Below are 19,936 nucleotides of genomic sequence, written 5' to 3'. Positions count from 1 at the left end.
GATTGCAATTCCCGTAATATAACATCCTGCTTTCCCCTATTTGTCTTTCCTCTTTTGTCTCCTGAGACATGCATTGGATCAAATGCAGTTCTTTTGATCTTGAAAGGCTGCTGTTCTAGGAACCATTGTTCACTTTACAGGCTTATCTGTGATTTGGCTAAAAATTGAGTTACTGATGTTAGTTTAGTTACAAATCGAAAGACAATCTTGGGGGTTCCAACAACCTCCAGTCATTTTTACGATATTGATTTTTATTCTTCAATTCTACCTAACACTTTTAATTTAATAATTTTCAGAGTAGTCAACAGTCATCATGTGCTGTTGAGTTAGAATCAACTCATAGCTGACCCTCTGGTAGGTTTTCAGAGGCAATAAGTCACATGGGAGGAGACTGCCCATCCTTCCCTTTGAGTAAACAGATGGATTCAAACCTTGTGCCATAGGGATTGTAGCACCTTTGAGTACAATCCAATTCTCTGGCTTCACAGTAGTGGAAACTGAGTTTACATGGTCCATTATTCTTTTAAACAAACTGTTACTATGTATATTTGATTTTCATAATTCATCTTTGCTCCAGATAATAGAAAACAATAGTTTCATCTTAGATTGCCACTTACAAGTTTGTAAAACCACAATAACTATTCACCTAGCTAGAATGTATTTTCTTTATAAACACCGTTTTGTTAATTGACTTTATTGTTCCCTGAGACTATGGTCTCAAGTACCCATGCCCATAATATGATTCCCTCAAAGCGTTTTATTATGACATAGAAAATTTAATGACACTGTCTCCTCTCATCTGTTCAGCTTGCATGTCTGTGCATCCATGATTGTTACTGTAGGTTTGCATATATTATATCTGCCTGTTACTTTGACTCTTGTACTCCTCTAAATGTCTTCTTTCGTCTTGATTTTTTTTTCCTGGCTGGATTCCCTTTTTTGTTATTGCTTTCCTACTTTCTAGCCATCTAATGGTCATCCAATATACACATGCAATCCAGTAAGTGATTTAGCCTGCCTTTCCCTCATACCTCTTTTTTTTTCTTTTTCTACAAGTTTATTCACAAAATTAGAATACATTGTTTTCAAGAACAAATTCTTTTAATTTCCCTCACCCTCCCACCCATCAAATTGTACAAGGCCATGATTAATCCCCTCTTCCTCCTACACATCTTCATTTGTCTGCTTCGAACCTCTCTGAACCCTCTTGAATCCTTATAATCATTCTACAAGAACGGTTTTATACAGTATTTATCCTTGTGGGACTGAGTTAATTCACTCAGCATAATGCTCTCCAGTCCTTCCCAAGTTAGGTAATAATTTACAAAATCATTGTTCCTGCATGTTACATGGTATTCCATTGTTTGAATGCACCATAATTTCTCAGTCCATTCGTTTGTGGTTGGACATTTGGGCTGTTTTCATGTTCTTGCAATGGTGAATAATGCTGCTATGAACATTGGTGTACAAATCTCAGTTTGTGTCTCAGTTCTCGTTTTCTAAGGGTATATTCCAAGTGGTGGAATAGCTGGATCATATCCATAACATCCATAAGAGACAATTTAGGATCAAGCTTAGAAGTGCTAGTCCAAGGTATAAAGAGACCACCAAAGACAACCAGAAATGCAAAATCTGAAGAGGACAAAATTGATGCATGAGACCTTCTAAAGATTAAATCCATCAAATTAAATGCATTAAAACCTTTTCCAACAGAGTGAAAAGAAAATCTGCAGACTGGCAATAAATATTTGGTAATACCATCACAGACAAGAGTCTTATAACAAAAGTTTACAGAAAACTGCTGGGCTTCCATAAGAAAGAACTGATAACCCAATTACAAAATGGGCAAAAGACATGGAAAGAATTTTCACAGAGGAAGATATTCAAATGGCAAACAGACACATGAAGAAATGCTCCAAATCATTTGCTATAAGAGAGATGCAAATCAAAACTACAATGAGGTGCAATCTCACTCCAGTAGTAACAGTGGCAAAGTTTAATAGGGCAGCAAGCAATAAATGTTGGAGAGGATGTGGTGGGAAAGGAACTCTTCTACATTGCTGGTGGGATTGTAAACTGGTATAACCATTCTGGAAGGCAGTTTGGTGCTTCCTCAAAAAGCTGAACATAGAAAGTCCATATGATCCCTCATACTTCTTGATAACTATCAAAGAATATTTTTTGTGTGAAATATCTTTTGACATTTTATAATAGCTATTTCAGAAAATATTTACTCTATTTATATTGACTAATTTCACTTACCATGATATCCATCCATATTATGAGATGTTTTGCAGATTCATTACTCTTTAAAGTTGTGTAATATTCCATGCTTATGTATTATAGTTTGTTTATCCATTCATCCAAAGAGAGGCACTTAGGCTGTTTCCATTTTTTTTTAATCATTGCCTCTCAATCATTCATAATAGCTTTACTTTGGGGAAGCAATGATACTATCTTTTCCCTTGGGGAAAACAACAACTTAGCTGTCATTACCATGAATGTGTTGTCTTTTGTGTGAAGTTATTTTGTGGTAAAGGTTTGATATTATTAGTTTTATTGGTAATAAGTAGGCAATCCCACAGCATAATAAATAGCTTTGCAGTTTTTCATGCCAATTCTGAATTTATATCTATACTGTAGTCATTTTGAAATCTGAGAGACTCTCTACATCCTTTCAAATATTTCAAGAGATCAAAGAGAACAAAATAAAATTTCAGCAGTTTCAGAATTATTAGCAAAGGTTTCCATAAAATTATCTATTTTCAAGCATATTATCTTAATCCTCCACCCTTCCCAGCACCACTCAGCATCAGTGCTTCTCCAAGGAATAGCCCCTCGTAGCAACATGCCCAAAGTATGTGAGGCAAAGCTTCATTATTCTTGCCTCCAAAGAGCACTCCAGGTACACCATCTCCAAGACATAGCTGTTTGTTCTTTTGGCAGTCCATGGGATCATCATGCTCTTCTCCAACACCACAGTTTCAAAGGCCTCAATTATTTTTCTGTCATCCTTATTCATTGTCCAGCTCACAGATGCATAGCAAGTAATTGGAAAGACCATGGCATGATGCAACTTAGTCCTCAAAGTGACATCATTACTCCTCAATAATCTGGAGAGGTCACTAACTGCAAATTTTCTCTGTGCAATGCATGCAAACTGTGGAAGATCAGCAAAGAAGAGGAAGATCCTCAACCAGGTGGATTGACACAGTGACTGCTCCAGTGGGCTCTTGTGAGTCAGGGACTGTCAGTATAGCACAGGATAGAACTGGATTCAGATCTTTTGTTCATAGAGTCACTATGAGTCATACTCGACTCAACAGCACCTAACAACAACAACAACAAGCATGCTATTTTATTTATCTAGTGAGACTGTAACAGAAATACCACAGGTGGTATTTCTAAGAAACAAGCATCTTTTCTTACAGTCCAAGACAACAGAAAGTTCAAGGTGGCAGCTCTGGCTGAAGACTTTCTCTCTTAGCTCTGGAAGAAGTTCTTTCTCTTCCTTCTACATCCATGGGCCTGATGTTCTTTCTAGATCTCCATCTGTCTTGGTCTCTCCTTGGGTCAAGGAGCTCCCAATGCATAGACCTGGATGCAGGTGATGCCCTCTGGATCCAGGTGATGTTCTTCTTCCTTTGAAGTACTTAGTTCCCAGTAACTCAGGTCACTTATCTAATAAGTTAAAAAGTGCTGCATATAACACTCCAGGGAAACTCTCCTAATACAAGATCAGAGTTTTGATGGGATTTAGGCAGTTTCATCACCATCCTTAAGATTCTTATACATTGTTGTTGGGATTGTATAATGGTGCAACCATTATGAAAGGTGGTTTGGCACTTCCTCAAAAAGCTGAATGTAGAAATTCTATGTGACCCAGCTATTCCACTACTTGGAATATATCCTGAGAATATGAGAACTGAGTCACAAACTGAGATTTGTATACCAGTGTTCAAAGCAGCATTATTCACCATCACAAGAAGATGGAAACAGCCCAAATGTCCAACCACAAATGAATGGATTGAGAAATTATGGTACATTCACACAGTGGAATACTATGCAGCATGCAGCAGCAATAACTTTGTAAATTATTACCTAACTTGGGAGGAATTGGAGAGCATTATGCTGAGTGAACTATCTCAGTCCCACAATGGTAAATATTGTATAAGACCATTATTGTAAAATGAGTATAAGGATCCCGGAGGAGTGGGAGAGGCTGGAAGCAGAGAGATGTGGATGTACAGAGGGCTGAGGGGATTAATCATTTGGTTGTGCAATTTGATGGGGGGGGGTTAGGGAAATTGAAAGAATTTGTTTGAATTTGTATTCAAATTTTGTAAATAAACCAGTGAAGAAAGAAAAAAAAAAAGACTCTCACACCTGATTGGTGTATATTGGATCATGGGAGATAATTATAACATCATAAACAAAACACTGAGTATCATGATCATCAGACAAATAAACACATGTTTTGGGAGCAGAGGAACATAATTTAATTAATATAATATGATAATTTGTAAATTAAGTTATCAATAATACAGACTAAATATGTTGTTGTTGTTATGTGCCGTCGAGTTGCTTGCGACTCATAGCGACCCTATGTACAACAGTCCTAAACTCCGCTCTGTCCTGTGCCAATCGCACTGTCTCTGACACTCCCATCCCAATTATCCCAATCACTGAATCAATCCACCTCATAGAGGGCCTTCCTCTCCTGCGCTGTCCCTCCATCCTCCCAAGCATGATGACTAAATATGTACTAAGTAAAATCCATGAAAGAATAAAAAAATCCATCCCAATGTTTCCTGAATCAGGCCATGAAAACAAAAAGGGCAGATCTAGAATCTAGTACAAAGAAATACTGACCTTCAACTGAGAGAATCCCACCTTCTCCAGAGACTTGGCTGAATTTAATTGCTATTTTTCTTATCTATTCATTTAAATTCTCCCTCTTTAAAAATTCTTTAAGCCAGCAATAAGCATGCTCACATATCTCTCATCTTGGGGGGGGGGCAAACAAACAAACACATAAACAAACAAACAACCTGCTTTTAATCTATTTCTTCCTGTTCCCTTCACAGCCAAAAACCTTCAATGTACATTAATTGGAAAGTATTTTTTGTACTACTGTATTAGTGGACTGCAAACATTTCAGTATTCTCTATGTTCAAGGGAATATATTCCCTGTGTACTAGCTCGAGTGGTCTATTGGACCGCCAACCCAAAGGCATGGAATTCAATACACCTGCTGCTTTTTGGGAGAAAGATGGACAGTCTCCTCCTGTGTGATTTACTGCCTCTGATAATCCACTGGAGGGACAGCTGAGATTTGGTTCCTACTCCACAGCACATAACAACAATGTGTGCCAGACACACTGTTCAAGACACCCAGACCATAAGTGAACAAAATTAAAGTAATTTTTAGGCTTAAATTCTAGTCACAACAATTATTGCTGTTAGGTACCATCAAATCGACTACGACTCATAACAGCCCTATGAAAAGCAGATTGAAACAAGAAGCTGTCTTGTCCTGCCCTCACAATGTGCAAGGTATTTGTTGCAGTCACTCTGTCAAGCCATTTCCTTGAAGGTCTTCTGTCTTTCACTGACCCTGTCCACCTTCCTCAGCATGATGTCTCTTTCCAAGAACAGATATCTTCTGACAACATGCCCAAAATATGAGACTAAGTTGCCCATTCTTGTCTCTAAGAAACAATTGGGCTGTGCTTCCTCCAAGAGAGTATTTTACTCTTTGTTAGTGCATCGAATATTCAGTACTCTCCACCAGCACAATTCAAAAGGATTAAGTCTTCTTTGAGCTTCCTTGTTCACTCTCCAACTTTCAGATGCATGTGAATCAAGCAAAAGCATCATGATATGTGACCTTTTGTCTTGACATTCATGCATTTTTCAAGAGATTCTTGATAGCAAATTTGGCCAAGAAGTCTCCTCTTTTGATTTCTGGACTGCTGCTACCTTGGGTGTTGATTGTGGGTCCATGTAAAATGAAATCCTTGACAACTTCAATCTTTCTCTGTCTATCATGATTTTACCTATTGGTCCAACTGCGAGGATTTTTATTTTATTGATGTTAAAATGCAATCCATGTTTAAGGCTGTAACATTTGATCTTCTTAAGTAAGTGTCACAGTAAATGAGATTCCTTTAACAGGAAGTCAGAGAATAAACAATAATACGCAATAAGCTAGCGTGGTGGTTGTTGCCTAGGAGCGAGAACGTGAGCAATGCCATGAGCAACACCACTGTCATCCCCAGCACGGCAGGCCCGGGCCCCAGCGGAGGGCCCGGTGGCGGAGGTGGTGGAGGCGGCGGCACCGAGGTAATCCAGGTGACTAATGTCTCCCCGAGCACTAGCTCTGAGCAGATGCGGACCCTCTTCGGTTTCCTAGGCAAGACCGACGAACTGCATCTCTTCCCGCAGGATGATTCACCTTTGCCAGTCTTATCCAGAGTCTGCTTTGTTAAGTTCCATGATCCCGACTCAGCAGTGTGGCACAGCACCTGACAAATACTGTATTCCAGAGCTTTGATAGTCGTACCATATGTAGGAGTTATTCCTGATGAGACTAAGGCTTTGTCTCTGTTGGCACCAGCAAATGCAGTGGCAGGTCTTCTGCCTGGTGGTGGACTCCTGCCTACTCCAAACCCACTTACACAGATTGGCGCTGTTCCACTGGCGGCTTTGGGAGCTCCTACTCTTGATCCTGCCTTTGCTGCAATTGGGCTTCCAGGAGCAAACTTGAACTCTCAGTCTCTTGCCGCAGATCAGCTGTTGAAGCTTATGAGTACTGTTGATCCTAAGTTAAACCATGTAGCTGCTGGACTTGTTTCTCCAAGTCTCAAATCTGATACCTCTAGTAAAGAAATAGAGGAAGCAATGAAAAGAGTACGAGAAGCACAGTCCCTAATTTCTGCTGCTATAGAACCAGATAAGAAGGAAGAAAAATGAAGACATTTAAGGTCAAGATCACGGTCAAGGAGAAGGAGGACTCCCTCATCTTTTAGACACAGGTGATCAAGAAGCAGATCACGGAGGAGATCACATTCTAAGTCAAGGAGCAGGCGAAGGTCCAAAAGTCCAAGATGGAGAAGATCTCATTCCAGAGAAAGAGGTAGAAGGTCAAGGAGCACATCAAAAAATAGAGATAAAAAGAAAGAAGATAAGGAAAAGAAATGATCCAAAACACCACCAAAAAGTTACAGCACAGCAAGGCGTTCTAGAAGTGCAAGCAGGGAGAGGAGAAGAAGAAGAAGCAGGAGTGGTACAAGATCTCCCAAAAAGCCCAGGTCTCCTTAAAGAAAATTATCTCGGTCACCATCTCCTAGGAGACATAAAAAAGAAAAGAAAAAAGACAAAGATAAAGAGAGAAGTAGAGATGAAAGAGAATGATCAACAAGTAAGAAGAAGAGTAAAGATAAGGAAAAAGATAGAGAAAGAAAATCAGAGAGTGATAAAGATGTAAAACAGGTTACACGAGATTATGATGAAGAGGAACAAGGCTATGACAGTGAGAAAGAAAAAAGAAGAAAAGAAGCCAACAGAAGCAGGTTCCCCTAAAACAAAGGAATGTTCTGTGGAAAAGGGGACTTGTGATTCATTAAGAGAATCCACAGTGAATGGAGATGATCATCATGAATATTGTCTCTGCAGGTATCCAACTGTATACATGCATCAGTGTCATTTCTTTGTGTGATTTCTTAATGCTGTATTTGTTCATCTCAAATTTAGATGTATACAGCTTTGAGTTAAAAATGGTTATATAATGCTCCTGATATTGATATTAGAAACATACATCAAAAGCTTTTAGAAATGGTCCATGGGTAATCAATTCTTGTCTTGGTGAAATCTGATTGAGTAAACAAGCAGTTTTACTATTCTGGTGCTGCTACATAAAAAATGAAAAGCTGCATGCATCTATAGCAGGCATGGATTGTTTATGTTGTATGATCTCTTTTATTAAATAAGTTCACTTATAGTCTTTCTAGAATTGATTCATTGCCGTAAGTAATACAGCCATGTAGGGAATGCACTGATTGCATGTTAATTGTGGCAGGAATATTCTAAACGTCATTAAAATCCTTCAACATGATGGATCTACATAACAGTCTTGTTTGTTGACACGACAAATTAACATTCTTATAGTTACATCTGAAAAATGAACATTTGAAATAGATAATGCTTTTAAGCCTTGTGGCTAAATTTTTGTGGCTTTTGTTTAACTTTGAAGGGTTATATATGCACTAACCTTTTTGATGGCTAATTAGGCTTTAAGTACAAAAACAGATTTCAAATAAAACTTTCAGCATTGAATGAGCAGCAGCCTGTTTTGAAGTAAAAGTTATATACGTTTCCATAAGGTGTTTGGGGTTGTGGGGGTCCCCCCCCGTAATAATTTATTCCATGTAAACATCAGTGAAAGCTGCCTTGCCTATCCTGAGTCCATCTGTGAAAGTTTTATCTTGTCATAATTTCAATTTTTTGTTTTAAGCACACTGTTGGGGAAAAGAGGATAGTGCATTTTAAATTAACATTCATATGCTTTTAAAATAAAACATGGACTTGATAATGTACTTTTTATTTTGATCTCCAGTTGTATAAAACCAATTATATTTGTGTTAACTGTTACTGCAGTAGTAATTTTACACACAGTGATTCCATGTTATATGCAAAGTAGTTAGGTGACTGTTTTCTTAGTTGCAGGAGTTTCAAGCTTCACTTTTGTGCAGTAAAAACAAAAGTAGGCTACAGTCTATGCCATGTTGATGTACAGTTTCTGAAATTGTTTTACAAGACTTTGATAATAAAACCCTTAAACTTAAAAAGAAAAAAACCGCAATAAGCTTAGACAAGTACCTGGTATCTTTTAAATGGTAAGTAAATGGTGGTGGTCATAGTAGTAGCAGTAGCAGAAATACTTGACTCTGGCATTTATCCTCAGAATTTGGTTAAAACAACCCTTGAAAAGATGCTGCTATTCTCTTTTCTAATTGTCTAATCCTAGTAATTCTGATTCCCCAAAGATGAGGGAGAAAACACACCATGTTTAGAAGGTCATTGACTACTTTAACCGTTGGTCCCAGAGACGCCATCCAATACCTACCACAGTACCTAATACTCCTAGGTGCTCTATAACTGTTAGATTATTGAAACTCAAATTCACTGCCATTCAGTCAGTTCCAACTCATTGCTGACCCTCTAGTGTAAATTACACAGGTGAATAGCCAGTTTTCTCTTGTAAGATGAATGAAAGCTTTCCTTTTTTTGATTATTAATTTTAATGAAAGTTTACAGAGACTCAGGATTTCTAGTCATTCATTGTTGTACTTTTCTTCCTGCCCACCCCTCCCACCCAATTCGCTCTTCTCTTTGAAAAGTAAAAGTTCTTTCATTGTTATAGAACCCCTCCCCCACTCCCCAAGTCCACTTCACCGTGCAATATTCAGTTTGGATTCCTCTCATGACGTTAATACATAACTATATATCCTTTTAAAACAATTCTCTCCATCTGTTTCAGTGCATTATACATTATTTCTTTTATTTCCAAGTCTCCCCTCAGCTCCTATGTCAGTCCCATTTTACAACAGTGGCACTATGAAATATTTGTCCTTTTGTGACTGAGATATTTCACTCAGCATAATGTTCTCCAGGGTCACCCATTTTGTATAATATTTCATGAGTTCCTTGTTAAATGAAAGCTTTCTTAAATGTTGCTCTTTGTAAAAGTCTTACTTCTGTTCTACTTGGTTTTACAAAAATTTGCTGATAAATAAAGCCAGCACATAGACCATTATAACTGGTCTAACCAAAATTAACGTAATGTTTTGTTATTATTTGTGCTGAAAACAATTTGCAGCATTTCTTTTAGAAAGAAATCTCAATAAGTAATAGTAAGAGAAACTGTTTTAATATATTTTGGAAAAACTGAAAACTAATTACAACACATAGGGTTTTCAGAGGCCTGCTATTTCAGAAGTGGATGGCCAATCCTTCTTCCTAGTCCATCTCAATGTGAATGTTCAGATTTAGAGAAGTATTAGACAGATCAGCAAGTTAAAAGTATATCCCTTATTGTGGAGTTAACTTTAGTGTCAGTGTTGTCCCTGCCTTTCTCACATGCATCTTTACGCACTTATTTCCTGCTTCAAGATGCCACAGGATATCCATCCACTTCTACCCCCCCCCTTCACATCTATCTCCCTTTCACCAGCCCTCCATCTAATAACTTATATATGAAGCTTCCATGGCTTGTGTGATTTCAAACACATCAGCTGATGGTAGTTCCTTATGTTGGGATCAGTGTCTCTGAAGTTTAGTCGCAATATTTATCGGCCAAAGGTGATGCATCCTGTAGAATTGCTGTGTAGATAGGCTTTTCTTGGCCCGAGGGCCTGCGGCCCTTGGGCCGGAACAGATGTCGTGGGCTTTTTGGCGTCTCCGATTACCTGAGAAAATAGGGTGGGTCTGTGGGGTCTGCTGGCTGTCCTGTGAGGTGCCAAACTTCAGCCTGGCAGAGCCTGAAGCGCCTGCTGCAGAGTGTCAAGGACTGCAGCCTACAATATGGATTGAGGCTCAATGTCAAGAAGACAAAGATTCTCACCACTGGACCAACTGGCAGCATCAGGATGGATGGTGAAGAGATTGAGATTGTACACAGCTTTAGTTTGCTTGGCTCCATAGTCAACAGTCTTGGCACCAGCAGCCAGGAAATTAAAAGGCGCATTGCCATGGGAAAGTCTGCTGTTAGGGACCTCTCCAAAGTGCTGAAGAGCAGTGGTGTCTCTCTGGAGACTAAGGTGCGTCTGATACAGGCCATGGTCTTCGCAATCACCTGTTATGCATCAGAGAGTTGGACAATGACCAAGGAGTATAGAAGGAGAATTGATGCCTTTGAGCTGTGGTGCTGGAGAAGAGTATTGAGAATACCATGGACTGCTAGGAAAACAAACAGATTTGACCTGGAGAGGGTTAAACTGGGTGGCTCCTTGGAGGCAAGGATTCTGAGGCTCCGTCTAACTTACTTCGGACATGTAGTGAGGAGAGACCGGTCCTTGGAGAGGGACATCATGCTTGGGAGGGTGGAGGGACGGCGCAGGAGAGGAAGGCCCTCTATGAGGTGGATTGATTCAGTGACTGGGATAATTGGGATGGGAGTGTCAGAGACAGTGCGATTGGCACAGGACAGAGTGGAGTTTAGGGCTGTTGTACATAGGGTCACTATGAGTCGCAGGCGACTCGATGGCACATAACAACAACAACAACAACAATAAAATTACAACAACACCATACAAGAATATTCCTTAAAATTCTATTCCTTCAAGTTGAAAATACTCTACTCATTTTCTTTTACATTCATAATTTTTAAATTAACCATAAGATGAATCTAACATTGTTTTTAATTCACTATGTTCAATAAGGTGGGAAAAGTTTGTTAGTTAATTTCTGGCAAAAAAACTACAACATATCGAAAATGCTTCAACAAATGAACTCATTAGAAAATGGGTTTTCCTTCTTAAAACAAACACAAAACAATAAAACACATCTGTATTTCTGAGAGAAACAGCTTTGTCCATTTTTTAATTTTTTTTAACACAATGAGTAAAAGGCGGTAGACAAAAACCAACCTGTCAAGTAATGGCTTATTCAGTAATGGACTAGCACTACAGGGGATTTGCTCTGCTTTTGCCAGAAGAGCCTTTTATGCAATGAGAACAAACTATTAAGGGTTTAATGACACTGTAACAGCATATTAGGCACTGAAAAAGGAAACATAGATTCTTTTCACCAAGTTGGAGATTGTTTCTACCACAGCCACCATGGGATTGACTGACTATCCATTCACAATACTCAAATGGGTGATTGGTTGAAAGATAAGCTATTTTGACTGACTTCAGCCCTGCCTTTGACTCACTCTTTCTTTAAGACTTTGAAATATCTAGCTTTTAGCAGAAGCAATCAGAAGACACAAGCTAGGCCAAATAAAGGCATGTCAGCCTGAGTAACAGAACTTGGTTTATTCATGGACATGGATTCCCCTCAACACACATAGACTTCTACATGCATAGCTGCGGGAAGAACAAATGTGAAACCAGATAAAATGGACTTGACTGCTTTGAGTGCTGCTGGGCTTATATGCTCTTAGTTGCCCACTTGTCTGCACAAACTGTCATATTCTATGGTTGGCACCTACTGATCTGGGTAATTATAGCATTAGTGGAATTATAGCATGCTTTCTAAGGTTGGAAAAAATTCTAGTTAGAACTCATCCTTTTCACACTCCCAACAGTCTCTGACCCCTCTTTCACACAGAGCTTACTCAGAGATTAAATGAAATAATCTTCTCTTTGAAAACAACTTCTTAAATAGTATGGGACTAGAGGAAGAAATTGCCTGTTAAGATTTAAAGAAAAAAATACATGATGAGGTTCACATTTACGGAATCATATTTCTGTAGATTCCTGTTCATTCCTTGGATAACAGAATCTAAACAAATAATGGGAATAATAGCACCAACATTTCAAAAAGCAATGTGGAATCCAAATCTCACAAAATGGTGGAGAGCATTTTAAATTATTTTTTTTATTATTGACTCACTTAACAGAGACATTATTTTAAACATTAATATTGATAAATTGAATTTGATATCAAAAGATGAACTTTTAAACTTCCAAAGTAATAAAACTAACAAGGATGTAAGCATCCTTACCATTTACTTGAAACACTGGGTCACGGATTTTTTTTTAAATCTGCTCTTCTTTGTAAAACACTTATAGTCAGATAATGTTCTAAATCTGAGCAGTCTAATTAAGACAGACTAGGAAGAAGGATTGGCCATCCACTTCCAAAATAGCAGGTCTTTGAAAACCCTATGTACAACAAATCACACTTAGAGTAACAGATATTGCAGCTGACGCTGAGCCCTCCAGTCTATGAAACAACTGTAAGCAGATACTAGTGATTGGAACATGGAATGTAAGAACCATGAATGTAGGAAAACTAGACACTGGAATGCATAAATATTGACATATTATGTATTGGCGAAATGCAATGGACTGGCATGGGACATTCTGAGTCAGAGGATCATATGATTTACTATACCGAAGACAACAAGGTGAGGAAAAATGGGGTTACTTTCATAGTTTAAAAAGTGATCTAGATCCATCTTGAAATACAATGTTGTGAGTGATAAAATAATATCCATACACATACAAGTCCAGTGAATACCACCATTATTCAAATATATGCACCAATAACCAGAGCCAAAGAGGAGGAAATAAAAGATTCCTACCAACTTTTGAAGTAGAAGATTGATCGAACATACAATCAAGATGCATTAATAATAATGGGTAACTAGAATGCAAAAGTTGGGAATAGAAAAAAAGAATCAGCAGTTGGAAAACATAAACTTGGCGACAGAAATGAAGCTGGAGATAGAATTTTTCACAGTCAACAACTTATTCATTGCAAATACATTTTATGAGAAACACAAATGCAGGCTATACACATGGATTTCACCTGATGGTATGCATAGGAATCAGATTGATTACATCTGTGGAAAGAGTCCCTGAAAAAGCTTGATATCAGCTGCGAAAACTAGGCCAGGTGCTGATTGTGGAAGAGACCAACAACTACTCATATGCAAGTCCAAGCTGAAGCTGAGGAAAACTAAGTCAAGTCCACAGGAACCAAAATTTGACTTTGAGTCTACCCCACCTGAATTTCAAAACTATCTCAGGAACACGTTTGAGGCCTTAGACATTGGTGAGCAAAGACCGAATGAGCTGTGGGAGGTTCACCCAGGAAGAATGCAAAAGGTAATACCTGTTCCACTGAGAAAATTTTATAACCAGGATTTAGCATTTTGTCAATCTTTTCAGAGAATTGCAGTATCCAGGACATAGAGTGTTACACTGCTAACTACCTCGTACTAAAATGATTGCTTCCTACTTGTCCAGTTACAAAGAATTTTATGTTCTTGATGTTTAGATGTAATCCATTTAGAAGTCTTAGTTCTTCTTTACTAAGTGCTTCACTCAAGTTGCTTTCACTCTCAGCAAATAAAGTTCTGTCATCTGTATAACACAGATAAAAAAAAAACACCTCTAAATATTGCACTGGAGCACTGAGAAGCCAAAGCAAAGGGAAGAAATCAAAATATTAAGGAGTTGGACAGAAGATTCCAGAGCCAACGGGTAAAGAAAAAGTAAAGTATTACAATGAAATGTGCAAGGAGCTGGAGTCAGAAAATCAAAAGGGCCGAACTCGCTCAGGATTTCTTAAGCTCAAGAAACTGAAGAACAAATTCAAACCTCGAGTTGCAATACTTAAGGATGCTTTGGGCAGAATATTAAATGATGCAGGAAGCATTTAAAGAAGATGGAAATAGTATACAGAGTCACTGTACCAAAAGGAATTGGTAGACACAGAAGAATTTCATGAAACAATGTATGAGCAAGAGCCTGTGGTGATGGAGGAAGTTCATGCTGTTCTGAAAGAAATGGCAAAAAACAAGGCCCCAGAAATTGATGGCAAGCCAATTGGCATATTTCAATAAATAGATGCTGTGATGGATGTGCTCACCAAGTTGTGCAAGAAATCTGGAGGACAACCACTGGGCATACTGACTGGAAGAGATTTATGTTTGTTCCGATTCTGAAGAAAGGTGATCTGACAGAGTGTGGAAATTATCAAACAATATCATGAATATCACATGCAAGCAAGATTCTGTTGAAGATCATCCAAAAAGGATTGAAAAAGCATATCAACAAAGAACAGCCTGAAGTAAAGGCTGGATTTAGAAGAGGCCATGGAACCAGGGATATTATAGCTACAGTCAGATGGATCTTGGCTGAAAGCAGAGAGTACCAGAGGAATGTCTATCTGTGTTTCATTGACTATGCAAAGGCATGTGACTGTGTGGGTTACAACAAACTGTGGCTGACTTTGAGAAGAATGGGAATTCCAGAACACTTGATTGTTCTTTTGCAAAACTGTACATGGACCAGGAGGCAGTCATTAGAGCAAGGAATCACTGCATGGTTCAAAACTGGGAAGGGTGTGTGTCAAGGATGTGTCCTATCTCCATACCTTTTCAATCCATATGCAGAACATAGGCTGGGCTCTATTAGAAGAAGTGTGGCATCAGGATTAGAGGCAAACTTATCAACAATCTGTGTTATGCAAATGACAAAACTCTGCTTGCTGAAAATGAGGAGGACCTGAAGCACTTGTTGCGGAAGGTCAAGGATTGTAGACTTCAATATGGATTGAAGCTCAATGTCAAGAAAACAAAGATTCTCACCACAGGGCTGATTGGCAGCATCATGATAGATGATGAAGAGATTGAGATTGTTGATAGCTTCAGTTTGCTTGGCTCTACAATCAACACTCTTGGTACCAGCAGCCAGGAAATTAAAAGATTAATTGCACTGGGATGGTCATGATGTCAGTCTAGAGACTAAGGTCCAGCTGATACAGGCCATGGTCTTTGCCATTACTGCTATGTGTCAGAGACCTGGACAATGATGAGGGATGATAAAAGGAGAGTTGATTCCTTTGAGCTTTGGTGCTGGAGAGGAGTACTGAATATACAATGCACTGCTAGGAAAACAAACAAGTTCATCCTGGAGAGGGTGAAACCAGGCTGCTCCTTGGAAGCAAGAATTCTGAAGCTTCATCAGACATACTTTGTACATGTTTCAAGGAGGGACCAGTCCTTGGAGAGAGGCATCATGCTTGGGAGGGTGGAGGGACAGCACAGGAGAGGAAGACGCTCAATGGAATGGATTGATTCCATCACTGAGGTAATGTGGATAAGCATGTTGGAGACCATAAGATTACCAGAAAATAAGGCAAGGTTAAAGGCTATTGTACATAGGGTCTCTATGAGTCACAAGTGACTTAACGGCACATAACAACAATGAACAAACAAGTTTCAAAAAATGGATATTATTGAATATGGTCTACTACATTGTCTCAGTGGAGTCATTTGAGTATTGTAGATTACTAAATTCTTTCAAAGCAATATTAGTTCATAACAATTTCATTGCAAACATCCTACATTATGGAGGAAGAAGAGTTTATTGAATCACAAAAGAAAAAAAAAAGCTTTTCAAAACAAGGTTTTCTTTATTAGGCATCCCAAGATTGTGGGTTCCACCTTGACAACACCCTTTAAGTGTCACTGTTTGCACTCAGATCCCTTCCCTCTCACTATTGCAAAAGGTAGTGCTACTGCTTTCTGAAGTCTGAATAGAAACTAATCCCAGACAATATAACAGTAAAGGCACCCTCAGACCTCTCAAGAAACTGCCATGCTTCATAAAGAATGTGAGCAAACCGTATTCTCTGAATGCCAAGACACTGTTAGAAATACAACATTATGTCTTATATGTTCATGAAAATCAGGAACATCCTCTAACTTATACAATATCACTAAGCATTTGAGGTAGAGCAGGTAGAAAATCTAATTGTCAAAAGGCCTTCCCTTTTGCTTATTTAAAAAAAAAAACAACAACAACAACAGCTATGACTCAAGGATAGAAGGAAAGTTACTTCTAGATAACCAAGCATATGACAGAACTCTCCTCTTGCTAAGGAAAATCGTGTTCACTCCCTATTATTTATCCATGCTTTCTTGTTAGTGAAAATGAAAAATAACGCAATCATTCTCTCTGGGGAAAGAATCACAGACAGCATTACTCTCCAGGGATAAGTTTAACTAGAAGTCATTTCTAGACATTAAAGCTAAGACAAGAGTACCAAAGGCCACATTAGTACACAAATGATTCAATTCACTCAATGTGCATCTTTTTGAAAATATATGGTGTTAGGACTAATAGAATATGTCAATGGCTCTCTGTTTTGTCTTCAAAGAAAAAAAATAAAATTCTAAGATAATTCTTATTAGGATTATCAAAACAAATGTAATCATATTTCTAAATGTAATATATAATTAATATCAGATATTAATTCATAGTAAAAAGTAATAGTGATCATATTAAACATTTGAATATTTTTTTCCTCTCTAAAACTTAATCTTTTTCCTAATATGAAAAAACAATGAAAGTTGAAAATGGCACCAGTCCACCTTAAAGGGGAGTTGAAAAAAAAATCTTACCTTGAAGATTACTAACTTGTATAATCATATCTACAACAAGCAATAATATTCTTCCTCTAGTTTGTGTAAGTAAGTTGGATATCTCACTCATAAGTGTAGTAAAAAGTGTACAACAGTGATAAATGGAAAACCCACCATTCATTTCAGCTCTGAGATTTACATATTCTCATTATCTTTGTTAAAAATATTCTGAAAATCCAAGTGATAGCTAGGAGCACTTATGACTAGATTGTTTCGGAGTAAGATCTTTGTCAAACATGCCATTGTGAGAATGCATCAAGTTTTTGTCAAAACTGTTTTTTAATTGAATTACACACATTCCTATTAACAGGTGCTACCACTGTCCTTAGTAAACAAGAGCTGTGGTTACTTTTTCAGATGTCTTCTGGTTGTCATGGTATCCTCTCTCCGTGCCCTGTTGCTGACATTTTTATTCTACGTTACAGACCTGCAAGCAGTTTAGAATACTTGTAGTTTCATGTGGACTCTATAGGGTCCTGATACAGACTCTACACACACCTGTTGAACAACATCAAAGCAGCAGCATTAGTTTAAAAGGTGCCTCAACTTTCTGTTGAAAAAAAGGATGAAATGGATTATTCATTCCTGTGACTGATAGAAAATAGTATGCCCCCTATTTCATTGTTCTAGGTCCTTTATTTCAGAAATCCTATCATAATATTCTTTCAAAAGTGTTTGTCAAAGTATATATTTTAAACAAACATTTCCATTCTGGAAATGAGAGAGGTGAATTTCAGTGCACCACATTTACATTGAGAACATAAAACCACCATACATCTAACGTTTTATGCTGTGCAGTCCTTGAGAATAAAAGGCACCAAAAGTTTCAGATGTTTACATTTTGGTCTGCTGACAATGTTTCAAACATCCCACTTCTTACAGACTAAATTTACCCCTCAATGAGACCATCTCCAAAAACATTACTCAGGCTATGGGATACAGGGGAAATGCGCCATTCCTTCGTCTTAATTAATTCCGTTTTCTCTTCACTGTTTTGATAGTTACTGCCAGGCCCTACGGGTATGAAATATAAGCAAACACACCACACACATTGATTTCCTTAATGATTTCTCAGAAGTTAAGGTTATGTACCTTCATTTCTTTTGGACAACAGGAAGGCCCCCACACTCCTATAGAGCAGTGTTCTCAGCCTTCCGTCTGAGAGAAATCAGCTAATATTTACATGCTATAAGGGCAAACACAGCTAGAGTTTCCCTCAGCTGCACTTCTTTACTCACATACGATGCCTATATTAATTTTACTTCAGTGCTTTTATTGCGCTAATTACACATTGAAGAGGTGCTGACACGTGGGGAAACTGTTTTCAGAACGCAGTATATGTTAAATAGTAGGATTAAAAGCACCTGGGATATTCTTGCTATTCTGCGCATGCAAATGACTTTCTGCAAACAATTAAGCACACCAATTAAAATACTGGGGGTGGAGGATGGAAAGAGCAAGTGTTAAAAGAGTGAAAATATGGCATGCCCTTCCTATTCCGCCCTCATTCAGCAGATCTCAAGCATCCTCCAACAAGCTGCACAACACAGACCCTGGGGGATGCATGAATCACAACAATCAACTTGACGACATCTTACACGCTTTTAATTACAGAAGTCGACCGATCTGACAGCTATCTCCTCGCCTCACAAATAGATTTTTTATTTCTGCAGAGACTTCTGAGGACTGTCCTGAGTTCGAAGAGGGAAGTCTCTGTTTCTTGCCCCCTACCCCACTGCTCCTCAGCACTTTATTGTAGGAGAAAGGACTCCACAAGTTCCCCCGCTCGAGCCCTTTAACGAAGCCAGTTCAGCACCAGGGACAGGGCTCGCGTCTCCCAGTGAACTCGCGCGCCGCGGGGTTTCCCCTCGCCACTCACCGCGGGCGGCTGCGACGGGAGTCCCGAGCGCTTGGTGGAGCCTTGCTTGGAACTTAGCCTTTTCCACGACTCGGCAAACCTGCCCCGGCTGGCGCTCCGGCTGCGCCTGCGGCTCTCAGCGCTGTCCTCTCGGTCCGAGCAGCCTCGCTCCATTTCGGCTGCATCGCGCCACTTCTTCCCCATGCCAAGTCCGGTTCCTGGGCTGTGGTCGCGCTCACGCCGGGCGCCGCGGGGTCTCACTCCACGGTGCGCAGCCTTTGCCACCTTTGCCTCCGCCAGCCCCTGCCAGCGCCCTGCGCTCTGTTAACGCCGCCGCCGCCAGGCTGCGCTTGCGCCCGCGATTGGCTGAACTGTGGGCTGAGGCTGCGAGCGCCACCTGCGCCGAGCGAGCTTCCTTTTGCGCCCCCAAATTGCTTTCCACCAGACAGCAGCCGCTTCCCCTGGGGGTGGGAGTTGGGGAGAATACGGCCCACGCCTGGGGCTATTGGCGCTGCGCTGGGAAGCTGGCTCGCAAGGCCCCACCCCGGCCGGTTCCCCACGCCTGGGGCCACCCTTCCATCCCCAGCTGCCAGCGATGGCCACGACGTGTGGGGACACCCCAATAGAGTTAGAGAAAAACAGAAAACGTGCAATGTCGTCTACTTTTCTTTTTATTCTCATTCTTTCTGTCCTCTTCACTGCCACCCGGCCACTCTGTCACTAGGTTGCTCTCACTCTCTCTGTACTATCTTTCACCGTGTCTTGCTCTCTCTGTACATCTATTATTCTTTCTCTGACTCTGTGTGTGAGCTCCTGTCTCTTGTTCTCTCTCTTCCTCTCTCTCTCTCTAGCTCTCTTGTCTCTCGCTATCTCAGTCTGTGTTGTGTATGTGTGTCTTTTTCTCTGTCTCTATC

At 39.5% G+C, this 19,936-nt stretch overlaps 1 pseudogene; it reads left to right on the top strand.

The window, feature by feature from the left end:
* The first annotated feature begins 6,255 nt into the window (after nt 1-6,255).
* Nucleotides 6,256-19,648, top strand: LOC102854988 (annotated as a pseudogene).
* The last annotated feature ends 288 nt before the right edge of the window (nt 19,649-19,936 follow it).

This window comes from Elephantulus edwardii, unplaced genomic scaffold (assembly GCF_000299155.1).
Source record: "Elephantulus edwardii isolate Elephantulus edwardi_28Jun2011 unplaced genomic scaffold, EleEdw1.0 scaffold00141, whole genome shotgun sequence".
In the NCBI taxonomy this organism is placed as follows: Eukaryota; Metazoa; Chordata; class Mammalia; order Macroscelidea; family Macroscelididae; genus Elephantulus; species Elephantulus edwardii.
The sequence above is the reverse complement of the archived record's forward strand: the minus strand, read 5'-3'. Positions and strand labels throughout refer to the sequence as shown.